This window comes from Photinus pyralis, unplaced genomic scaffold (assembly GCF_008802855.1).
Source record: "Photinus pyralis isolate 1611_PpyrPB1 unplaced genomic scaffold, Ppyr1.3 Ppyr1.4_LG8, whole genome shotgun sequence".
Classification (NCBI taxonomy): Eukaryota; Metazoa; Arthropoda; class Insecta; order Coleoptera; family Lampyridae; genus Photinus; species Photinus pyralis.
In genome coordinates, this window is record NW_022170819.1 from 3,106,255 (window position 1) to 3,117,529 (window position 11,275).

The 11,275-nt window shown below is 35.0% G+C and overlaps 1 long non-coding RNA gene across 1 annotated transcript; it reads left to right on the plus strand.

Moving 5' to 3' along the window:
- Positions 1–10,164: 10,164 nt before the first annotated feature.
- Positions 10,165–10,857, plus strand: LOC116177893. The gene is made up of 3 exons (XR_004146777.1): positions 10,165–10,410; positions 10,470–10,639; positions 10,691–10,857. It is a non-coding gene; the product is annotated as an uncharacterized LOC116177893 (long non-coding RNA).
- Positions 10,858–11,275: the final 418 nt, after the last annotated feature.

Sequence of the window (11,275 nt, forward strand, 5' to 3'; positions counted from 1 at the left end):
GACGTCAAATATCTTTCAACGCCAAAAATTTCGAATGCATGCTAAGCACCTCTTGCTTTCATTAAAATCGGCTAATGGGAATGCTTCATTATATTGGTAAGATGCTTTACCGCGGTCGGTGTTTCCTACATGTATAAGAGCCCAGGAAGAAACACATTAATGCTTGGAACTTGGAAATGTTTGTGTACACATATGGTCACTTGACGAGTGTGTTGCAATTGTTACGATTTCAGTATTTTTTGCCATTTGTTTAGAAATTCTGGTAATGTTAGGTACAGAAATTATGACGGAAGGAATTGCTAACCAATTGTGTCAATTATAGATTATAGAGTGATAGTTTAATAACAGAAACGCCCGCATAAGTTAGCAATAGACTCCAGATTTCAGTCAAACGTTAGACCAGAAGAACCGTTTTATCATCTACTCATCTGTGGTATTGCGTACTATGTGGCTAAAGCTCATTTTGAATTTCATGCAATTCGATTCATAATTAACAGAGATGTCAAAGGGTCTTCCTTATTTTGTGGCCTAAATTGCCAATTCACGAACTCCGATCTACAAATTTGATAAAGAATCCACCTGCATACTGTCATCAGTCCATTCGTTTTCGAGATATCATGCAAACGGATAGACACCGCAAAATTATGAACTCCCTATGACACTAACACTTTTTTTTTTACATTTCCCCAGTAAATTAAGGTCTAACAATGGGCCGTCGAGTAAATGAGCGGGTCACTATAATCCTGGGGCCAGTGCAGTGGTGCTCATAATATAACCATCTCAATTCCAGTGAGAGCAGGGGTGGGTAGGTTTGTATTTTTAGAGTCGACCAACCACAATTGACAAAAGAAGATTTAGAGTCCGTAAGAAATTGTAGGATATTTGATTCAAAGAACTTTCAAAAAGCGAGAAACATTGAAAGGCTCAATAGATTACAATTTTGAAGCTAATGACGACTGAATTTGAGAATAAGTTAAAAACAAACTCTAATTCTTGGAAAAATTCCGTTGTTTATGTGTACAATTTACCTATTCAAGTATAATTTATACTGCAGTGACAGGTATGTCACAGAAAGAAACTTTTTTCTCACCAAACACCGCAGATAAAAGGCTTATCTCGATTTTTGGTCTTGCAGAAATGTACACGAACATTCCTACTTCGAGATAACGTATCCTTTAAGAGGAATGCCAAAAAGAGCTGGTTTCAATTTGATACATGGGCATTGTTGAACATAACCAAACCGAATTCAGATTTCTGAAATTTGGAAACCTCGTTTAGGGATACGTAATATAAAAGCAGGAATTTTGGGAATTTATAAAAACTAAAAGTTACAAAATTCGAACGTAGAATATTGTTGAGGAAATACGTACTTACTTTGCAAGAGTAGGTTCTGATCCATGAAAATTGTCTACTTTTACGTATCAATATGCGTCTATACTTTAGTAGGCATTCTGAATGAATCGGAAACAAAATGTTACGATTTTTATTCCTTGTTTTATTAATATGAAGAATCTTATGGATTTAAAGAAATTACAGAATCTAAAGGGTACAACCCACTTCAGTGGTTCGCACGCAATCAGTGAGGTTCCGAAACTATATAGTATAATTAGTACAGTAATTGCTAATATATTAGTCAATGGTACAATAAAAAAATATAAAATCTAATTAAAAGGAAAAATAACAACATATTTTACAGCTGTATCCACTTACATAATATCAGACGGAAACGGCGGTGATATACGGCAGAAACGACGGTGGTCGTCGAGACGTTACGGACACTCGGGCATCACCAGACGTCTCAAAAACCATGTTTCTGCCCAAGATCTACGGTAGCGGTAAGGTTTCGCCAGATCCAGGGAGGTAGACGGACACAACGACTGTTACAGAACGGTGTTTGAAGCTCCAGTTAAACTCAATTAGAGTAAACGGAAGTTCCAGGAATTGGACGAATTCAGCATACGGCGGCGGTCATTTCAGAAGCACTAAAACAAAATTACGGAGTGTCTGCGGGCAATCAAATGCAGAAAAACGAAAAGCTTACCTTGCAATTAAACGGAGCGATAAAAGTATCGAAATAAAAAAAAATGAAAAAGGCAACCAGATCTAATGTTTCGGTTAAAACGCCAAAGACAAAAACTTCCCTTCTCAAAACGGCTTTACCTCTTATAAAAGTCGGTTATGCCATGGAGGGAACATCCGGTTTTCCCAACCATCACAATGTATTCGAATAAAAACGTACAAAAATCAGTAATTAGTCTTAAAATTCAAATTAATTAAGAGCGCTTCTTTTGAGACCACTCACAACTTAATCCGATGCCGTTTTGTAACTCATTAAATTAGCTACTGTCTCTTGGAATATCTCAGGTCTGCAAAAGGTCTCTTATTAAACTGATAGCGGCGTTAACCTGCATGGTCTTACAGCTTTAAGGCTCCAAAATCATCTAATAATTACTTAACGGGACTGAAATTCTAAAATATTAATTTGCTTCCGTCTTCTAACTAAATGACAGAGCTTTCGGACGCAACAAAGATGATTGAGATATCTTGACGGGAACCGTTGCAAACGGTGAATTAATTACATCTTTTTTTAACGGCTGTTGAAACGCCAATTATCTTACCTTCCATCTTCAACTCCTAAAACCAACACAAATAATTTCCGCACGACAGTTTTCGTAACAAAGCGCCTCAAGATACCTACCTGGTGTTCACGTAGCGGGTGATCATGTAAATTTCAAGGCCAAAAACGGGTGCTTCGTTACAAAGGATCGGAAAGATCCCAAGAAACTGAACTCGTGGAATCTAAAGGATCTGAAAAATTTTGTAGGATTAGAAAAATCGGCATATACAGAACAAACGATCTGAGATTTGAAAAGTCACACACAAAGAGTGGAGTGTATAAAGGAACTGAATGACGAATGATATGATGAATCATAAGAATCTGATTTTGGAATTTCGGAAGAGTCTGTAGTGTGAGAAATGTAAAAAATCTGATGGATTTGCAGAAGAATTATTTGATGAAACTGAAAAATTGAAAACTGTTGAAAGAAAGAATCTGCAACGAATCGAAAGAACGTAAGTCAAATGAAAGAGAAGAATCCGCATATAAATGTCCAAACACTTTGAAAAATGCGAAGAATTTGAGGAAGCCCAAAAATTGTTAAGAATTCGAAGATACGAAGAATCTTACTGAAAGGATTCGAAGAAATGAAAGATTGAAAGATTTTGACAGAGAATCTGAAAGGCAAAAATCATTTTTTTTAAACAATAAATAATCCATTTCCTTTTTAGCTTTTTAGTCATATAATGGAAAATAAAAAATATAATTCTTTTCCGTTTAAAACGAAATTTTCGCTCTGTAATTTTAATTTTTTAGTTAGCCTGGTGCATTTTTTTTATATACAGCGTGGCGAAGATAAGAATGATCAATGACCAGCATGAGAAACCATAAAAGATAGACAGTCGGCTAAATAGAAAAAAGTTGTCTATTTTAGGGCTTACAATGATGTTTTAAAAATTTGGAAATCCCATCAGTTTTCTGAAGCTATTAGCAAAAACCGAAGTTAACCATTTCTGATTCTTTTTGAAAATATATGAAAAAACTAATAATACTTCCTCGTGGACACTTTTTAAGATAACTAATGCCTACAGATTTTCAGTGTGACGTTTCGTCTCTTCAACTTTATATTTTTATATGGTCCTTAATTCGGAATTTCCGAATTTTTAAAACATCATTTTACTAAGCCCTAAAATACCCAAATTTGTTCTAGTTTAACCAACTGTGTATCTCGTATGGTTTCCGGGTTACCCATGCTGTTTATTCTTATCTTGGACACACTGTATTTTTATTTCGCCAGTGGCGTATAAAAAAATTTGCAAACATCCATGATTTTGCAGAATTTATTTATTTGCAAAAAAAGGGAACCTTTAACAGGACCATTTGACGCACATAAGTGGGACTAAAAAGGGGGACATTTCTTTATTAGAAATCGCAATTCAACGTTTGACAAGCGGCGTCTAAAGTAAAATGCGATAGGTTACGTTATGGCAATTTATCTAATTCGAATATCTCAACTTGAAAAATCGATTTATATAAAAGTTTATGTTCGGTGCATCGATGGTACTTTCCGCACATTTTTTCCGCAATACGGTTTGGGTATACGGTATACCTATTTATTTTTGCATTTATTGCCGTACAGCGTTGGCAGTTAAATTTTTTGCCAAATTTCCCAATCGCAAACAGAAACCACCCACACATTATGGTTTAAGGTGACAAATGAACTACATGTATCAAAGCCGTTGGGATTTGCACATTTTTAAATAAAAATTTAAATGAAAAACAATAAATTCTCCACATACTTCTGTGCTACATTCTCAACATAAATCATTTCAATGCAAGTGGGTATAAATTGAATTTATAAAAAACTTGGCACTTAACCTCACCGTTAAAATTGGTATAAATTACACTTTTTCGACTTCTCATTGATGTGGGGCAAACTTTGGTACCTTTCTACTAATTACCTCTTGGTAAATAAAGGAATTAGTTTACAACATCGTTTAACTTTAATTAATACGTACGTCACAGAGATTTAATTTCCGTTATAATAATTAAGTGATTTAAAAATACCTCCGGAGTATGTCTTTATTTTAGTTCACACTTTAATTAAAACATAATCCTGAGGGTATATTGCCGGGAGAAGTCGCATTAAAGTAGATATGACGATATTTGGCGTATGGCCAGAAATCTGATACGGTTTAACTCATATAATAGTAATTTATTAAACGTACGTAGTACGTACCTACTCTACTTTCCTTTATTGTGCAAAACTTTTAGCATATTTCTAAATTTACACAGCGCACATTATAATAGGAAATTTGTGGCTAAACATTACTAAGCACTTTAGTGTAGCTCTTTATTAGAGTCGTTTGGGAAACTAATGGTCCACCAAAAATGTTACTAATCATATAACAATAGTAGATCGAAATAAGTGCATATTTTATTTATAATTTATTCCCAAAGTATAATAGTAATAGTAATATATTTCGTTGACCCATTCAATAATTACAATTGTTTGGTCGCGTCAGATAGATATGAAAAATTTTAAAAATATTGTAACAAAAAAAAATGTATAAAACAACACAGTAACACAATAAGAACAAACAATTTACATCGAACATGAAGTAGTAAGCATGTATTCCTCTATGCTATAATAACATTTGTCTAGTAGATATTTCTTTAGTGAGTCTTTGAATTTATTGAACGACAGTTGTTTTAGGGTATTGCTTAGATTGTTATATAACAAGACATTTAAAGAATTTTTTTCCGATACACATAGCCTTAACTTAAAGGGCAGTAACAAATTATGATGTCTAGTATTATATTGACGACTACTCCTGTCTGACACTTTACTGTTAGCATTTATTCGGCGATGTATTTCAATTAGAGTATAGTATAGATATAGGCAGGGTACTGGCATAATTTTATAAGATTTAAAGTAACCTCTACAATGATCTCTCGAACCAATATTGACTAGGATTCTAAGCGCTTTCTTTTGAAGTCTAAAAACTCTTATAGCCTGAGACGCATTGCCCCATACAGTTATTCCATAGCTGATTTTCGAGTGAAAAAATGCAAAATAACAATTTAAGAGGACAGATTTGTCAACAGATGTTCTGAGCTTAACTAATAAATAAATACTTGAAGATAACGTGTTACAAAGTAAATCAATATGCGGTTCCCAATTCAATTCATTGTCAATGACTATACCGAGTAATTTGACATGGTTTCTGTTGTGTACCGACTTTTGACTAGTAAATGTTATGATTTGAGTTTTATTGGGATTGTGTTTTAGTTGATTGGAGTCAAGCCAGTTCTGCACTTCTGTAGCGGCTATATCAATCGACTTACTCAGATCGCATGGGTTTGTAGATTTGCAAATGATGGTTGTATCATCCGCAAATTGGACGCATTTCCCTATATTAACCGCATTCGGTAGGTCGTTAACGTAAACCAGGAACAGAAGTGGACCTAGGGCTGATCCTTGTGGTACGCCAAACAAGATTGGTTCTATGTCCGACATTTGATTGTTAAATGAAACACATTGCAAGCGATTACTGAGGTAACATCTAAAAAGTGCCAAAGGCGTTCCTCGGATACCGTAATATTCTAATTTGGCTTCAAGTATTGCTGGAACTACACAATCGAATGCCTTAGTTAGGTCATAAAGCACTGCAGAAACCGTCTCCTTACTCTCGAAAGCTTCAACAACCGACCCTATTAGCGCAACAATTGCACTTGTGGTTGAAAAGCCCGCTCTAAATCCATACTGTTGGTCGTTTAAAGTTTCTGTCGAGATATTCGACCAAACGATTTTTTATTAATATTTCGAAGACTTTACCTAAAATGGGAATAATAGAAATAGGTCGATAGTTGTCTAGCGAACTTTTATCGCCCTTTTTGAAAACCGGTACGACTCTACTTACTTTAAAACAAGACGGAAATATTCCTTCTTGAAAGGAATCGTTAATTAGTTCAGTGAGAAGTTCACCAATTATGTCTATGCAGTTATTTAAAATTTTGCTATTTAAATCATAAATATCATAACTATTTGATTTAGATAGTTTCCTTATTGTACTTAAAACTTCATTGTAGGTGACAGGTGCCAAATAAAATGAAGTTGCCGGGGAGGGCATATTACCTAAGTAACTCTTAGGATTTATTTTATTATTAGGTATAGAACTAATGATATGGTTTGCAATAGACACAAAATGTGAATTCAGTTCGTTGTGTGGTATGGGGATATTATTACTTTTTATTTTATTAGTTTCTTGGTTGACCAATCGCCACCCATCTTTCATTTTATTATTAGAAGCTGTAAGAAAGTCACTGTACTTATTTCGTTTTGTTTCAGCAATTAATTTACGATAATTTGTTCTAAATCTTTTATATATGTCGTGATGAAGTGCATCTCCAGTTATATCAGCTTTCTGTTTAAGTCTTGATAAATGAGACCGCATATGTTTTAGTTCTTTTGTGAACCAGTTGACAACCTGTTCTTTGTTCTTTGGAAGTTTGCGTATGGGAAAATGTTTTTTGACTAAATCGCTTATAATGTTAGTAAGCATGGAAGCTCGATCATTTATGCTGTTTTGCCTATATCTACTCCAGTCAACCTCGCTAAGCGATAATCTAAAATTATCAATGCGAAATTGAGTAACTAATCTTGTATAATTAAAGTTTCTGGGAACTGTAATATCTGATTTTTTTATAGAAATGAGCTGACCGTAGTGATCAGACAGGCCGCAGTCTAAAATGCCAGAAGCATATAGTTCGTTATCAATATTAGTTACAATATTGTCAATGCATTTTGATGACGTAGCACCTACCCTAGTAGGGCAAGAAATACATGTCTTAAGCCCATATGTATCAAGTAAATTAAATAAATGTTTTGTATGTTTCCCTAATTGGGTAAAGTTGATGTTAAAATCACCTGTTATAATGATTTCTTTGTATTTATTGCAAAAGTCAAACAAAAGCTTGTCTAAATTATCAATGAAAACCTCTATTGATCCCAGAGGTGGTCGGTATAGTGCAATTATGAATAACTTTTTCAGGGGTAACTCAACGCCACAAAATTCGCAGTTCATCTCAACGATATAGTTATTTAGACATATAGGTTTAAATACAATATCGTTTTTTAAGAAAATGCTTACTCCTCCATGCCCGTGATGCTTCCTGGAAAAGGAGCTACCTAAGCAGAGGGAATGGATGTTAACAACGGATAGTTGGGCTTCTGTCATCCAATGTTCTGAAAAACAGATTACATCAAATTTGTGTTTATCAAAAAATAAGTTAATTTCATTCACTTTACTTGACAAACATTGTATGTTTGTGTGGTAAACCTTGAAATAGTCCTCCGTGGTCTCGGTGACGTTGCTCATCTGATTATGTTTGGCGGCTAGCCCTCTTGAATCTTCAGTGGACGCTTGTGAAAAAAACGATTTATTTTCACACCTTCTGGCCAGATATTTGGGTCCTTGATCTTCTCCATATTGATTTCATTGACACCAAGTTTGAATGACGAGTAGATTTCAGGACGCTTTGATTGCAATTTTTCACATGATATTATGTGACAAATTGATGACAAATAACTTGTAACTTCTTCTTCAGTGGTATCAGGTGCAAGCCGACAGATATGAATGAATACTGCCTTGGGAGCCACTTTTAATTCCGGAATATTGACATTTCCAATAGTTGCTTTTTTTGTACCAATTATCACTTCGCTCCTAAGGCGAGGTCTCCTTTTTTTTTGCACGACGGTAGTCCATTCAGTAGCCTTGTCATTAATCGAATCATCCACATTCTCCGATTTAGATAAATTATTGTTAAGAGATAACACTGTGGGATTATTTACAGGTGACATATCTCTTTTGTTATTAGAGGTACTTGGTTTACTTGAACTTTTCGTCTCTTTATCCTTATCATGCTGGACACGAAGCAATGTTTGTTTAGCTGCATTAGCGAAGGAACGATGTTCGCTTTTTGCAATATTTTTGGTTTTTTTAACTTTGGAACACTCAGAGTCCATTTTGCTTTCCGAAACTGCGTTTTTTTCACCAAGGGGATTTGATGTCTTGACGTCCATTAGATCGCGCACGTATTTTAAGAGATTAATTTGTTCTTTAAGTGCACTTACAGTTTCTTCCAGATACTTAATCGTTAGATCCTTTTGTTGCACAATATTTTTAAGATAGTCGTAGTCATTGTTATTGATACGGTAATCGCCATTCCTATTTGATGGTTTGTCATTTAAAATGTCCGAACTCTCACAACATTTTACCAAGTCCTCGTTGATAACTATGATATTTTTTATATACTTCACACAACCATGATGAAAAAGTGAACCACAGGTAACACACTTTACTCCACTTTGCGGAATATTATTACATTTTCGACACGGTTTAGTCGGAGCGTTTTGGACTACGTCCGTCTCGCCCGCCATGACAATCGACAATATGTTTGTTATAAACATCGACACGTTCCGATCATTTTATTACGTGGGGGCACTTGCTTGTAACGGAAGCGAAATATTCTGCAAATGCGGAAGAAATATCTGAGGGTTTATTAAATTTTGAATTGTTCAGATACATGTTCCTCTGATAGGTACAGTTACCTTTAGAGTTTTTTACATATGTCCAAAATGCATTCATATTGGTTTTCATGTCCGCTTCTGTACTGGAAACTTAATTCATATATGCATTCTTAATGTCAATTTTAATTTTTTGGCGTAGGTATTTGTATTTCATTTCATGGTAATGTTTGTTACTATTATTTTTTTTTCTGAAAGTGATAATGCTTTTCTTTTATATTGAATTATACTACCATTGAACAGCAAGGATAACCTTTTCCGCCGCCCTTCCTTCGCAGTGGAACGCCAAGAATGAACGCAGAATTTACAAACTGTCGAAAAATGCCTATTCATGATTTGCCGTTTTTTTAAGCCAATATTTACAATTTAGTTCATGTCTTTGTTTTACTCTTTCGACGACTCCTCGATTTAACGTTTGAAATAGTATTGTGTGTATATTTTATCGACAAGGGTTCGAATATTGCACCAAATCGTCTACCAGACAAGGACAAATGTACGAAATTTTCGAAAGAATAGAAATGCCCTTTATGTGATGGTTTCGTCCGTTTGTCTGTCCGCATGTCTAACTCGAGAACGAAAAGAGATAGCGATGTCAAAGTTTCGCCAATCGTTTTTGGGGATCAGTGCTATTGAATACGAGCCGAATTAAAAGTCTGGTTTCCGAATGCGAGCTGAGTGGCCAAAAATCCCCCTATTGAAAATCGTATGCTACTCTTCGTGTCTTGTAAAGTAAGTAAACTCTCAATAAATATGTACTTACCGCCCTCGTCGGTATTTTGATGCTTATCTAAGTACGTTAAATATTTTCTACGTTATTTGTGTAGTTTTACGTAAATGTACGTGTTATCTATTGTTTTTACTTATTTGTATATTAAATTTTAGTATTTAAAGATATAAAATGGAAAAAAATATTTACCTACATTTTACATATAGTTTGCTCAAAGAAAGGGTTGTTAACTCTTTGTTTAAGTTGCGTTTGATATAAAATAGCTCTCACGGCTTGAAGGCTTTAGTTTACAATGTCTCTTCAAGCTTTCTTCATTTTTACCACTTTGGTCGTTGGTGTTTTCGCTGATACGCCTTACACGACATGTACCTACCGAACCCTACAAAATCCCGATGGGATAATAGTTTTGCTCTGTTTCAGGTCCATCTAATGTTAACGGTGTCACCGTTAATCACTTCCAACTGAACGACTGTACTGCATCGCCTTGCCAAGTCACGAAAGGTTCTACCGTCCAGATAACCCTAAACGCTACCGCTCGTAAGTAGAATTTCGTAATTGGAAAAAAATCCATTACAGTGATGCCTATTTTATTGCAGTTATAATTATTGGAGCAAATACGAATCCTACTATATCGCTGACTACATATGTTCTCGGCCTTCCGGTAACTGGTCAAACCGATTTGTGCACCCTGACACCATGTCCCTTACTGGTAGGCGATACTCGAGTCATCGTTGATTCGGGAACTATCCCAAGCAGTACTCCATCGGTGGGTATAACTTGCATCGTTCAGAAGTTAGAATCACTTCACTCTTTTTAGGGAACTTATACTGTGAAGCTAAGAATTGTGGATAATTCGAACTCCATCGTTTGTCTCCAATTCACCGCATCTCTTTCATAATAATGGAGTTGGTAGCAAATACACTGACGATAACGTCCCCAGTATACATTTTATATTCTTACTTATCATAGTGTACGTTTATTAGAATTACAGATGTAAATGAGTATATTTCCATCTTTATTAGAATATATTTTCTTAGTCACTCTAATTAAAAGATTTTCAAAGATCGTCATTGTTTCCTTCATTCGCCTCCTTATGTGATTTCCAGCGACCACAATCGTAAAACGAAATTAAAATTTGATGGCGCTATTCTCTTCTCTGTTAAGATAGTAGAGGTCACAATTGTTTGGATTGTACAGGCCAAGTTCCATGATATTGAGTGCTATCATGATGAGTATGCAAATATAACCCAATAGTACCAATTAAAAAGAGGAAATAACTCCAAACTTTCTAGCTCTACCGGTTTCCGAAAGCAATTAAGAAACAATGCTCCACACGTAGAAATAAATGTACTGCAGCCAACCCAATTTATTCTTTTAGATTCCTCCAAAACCACTGTATATC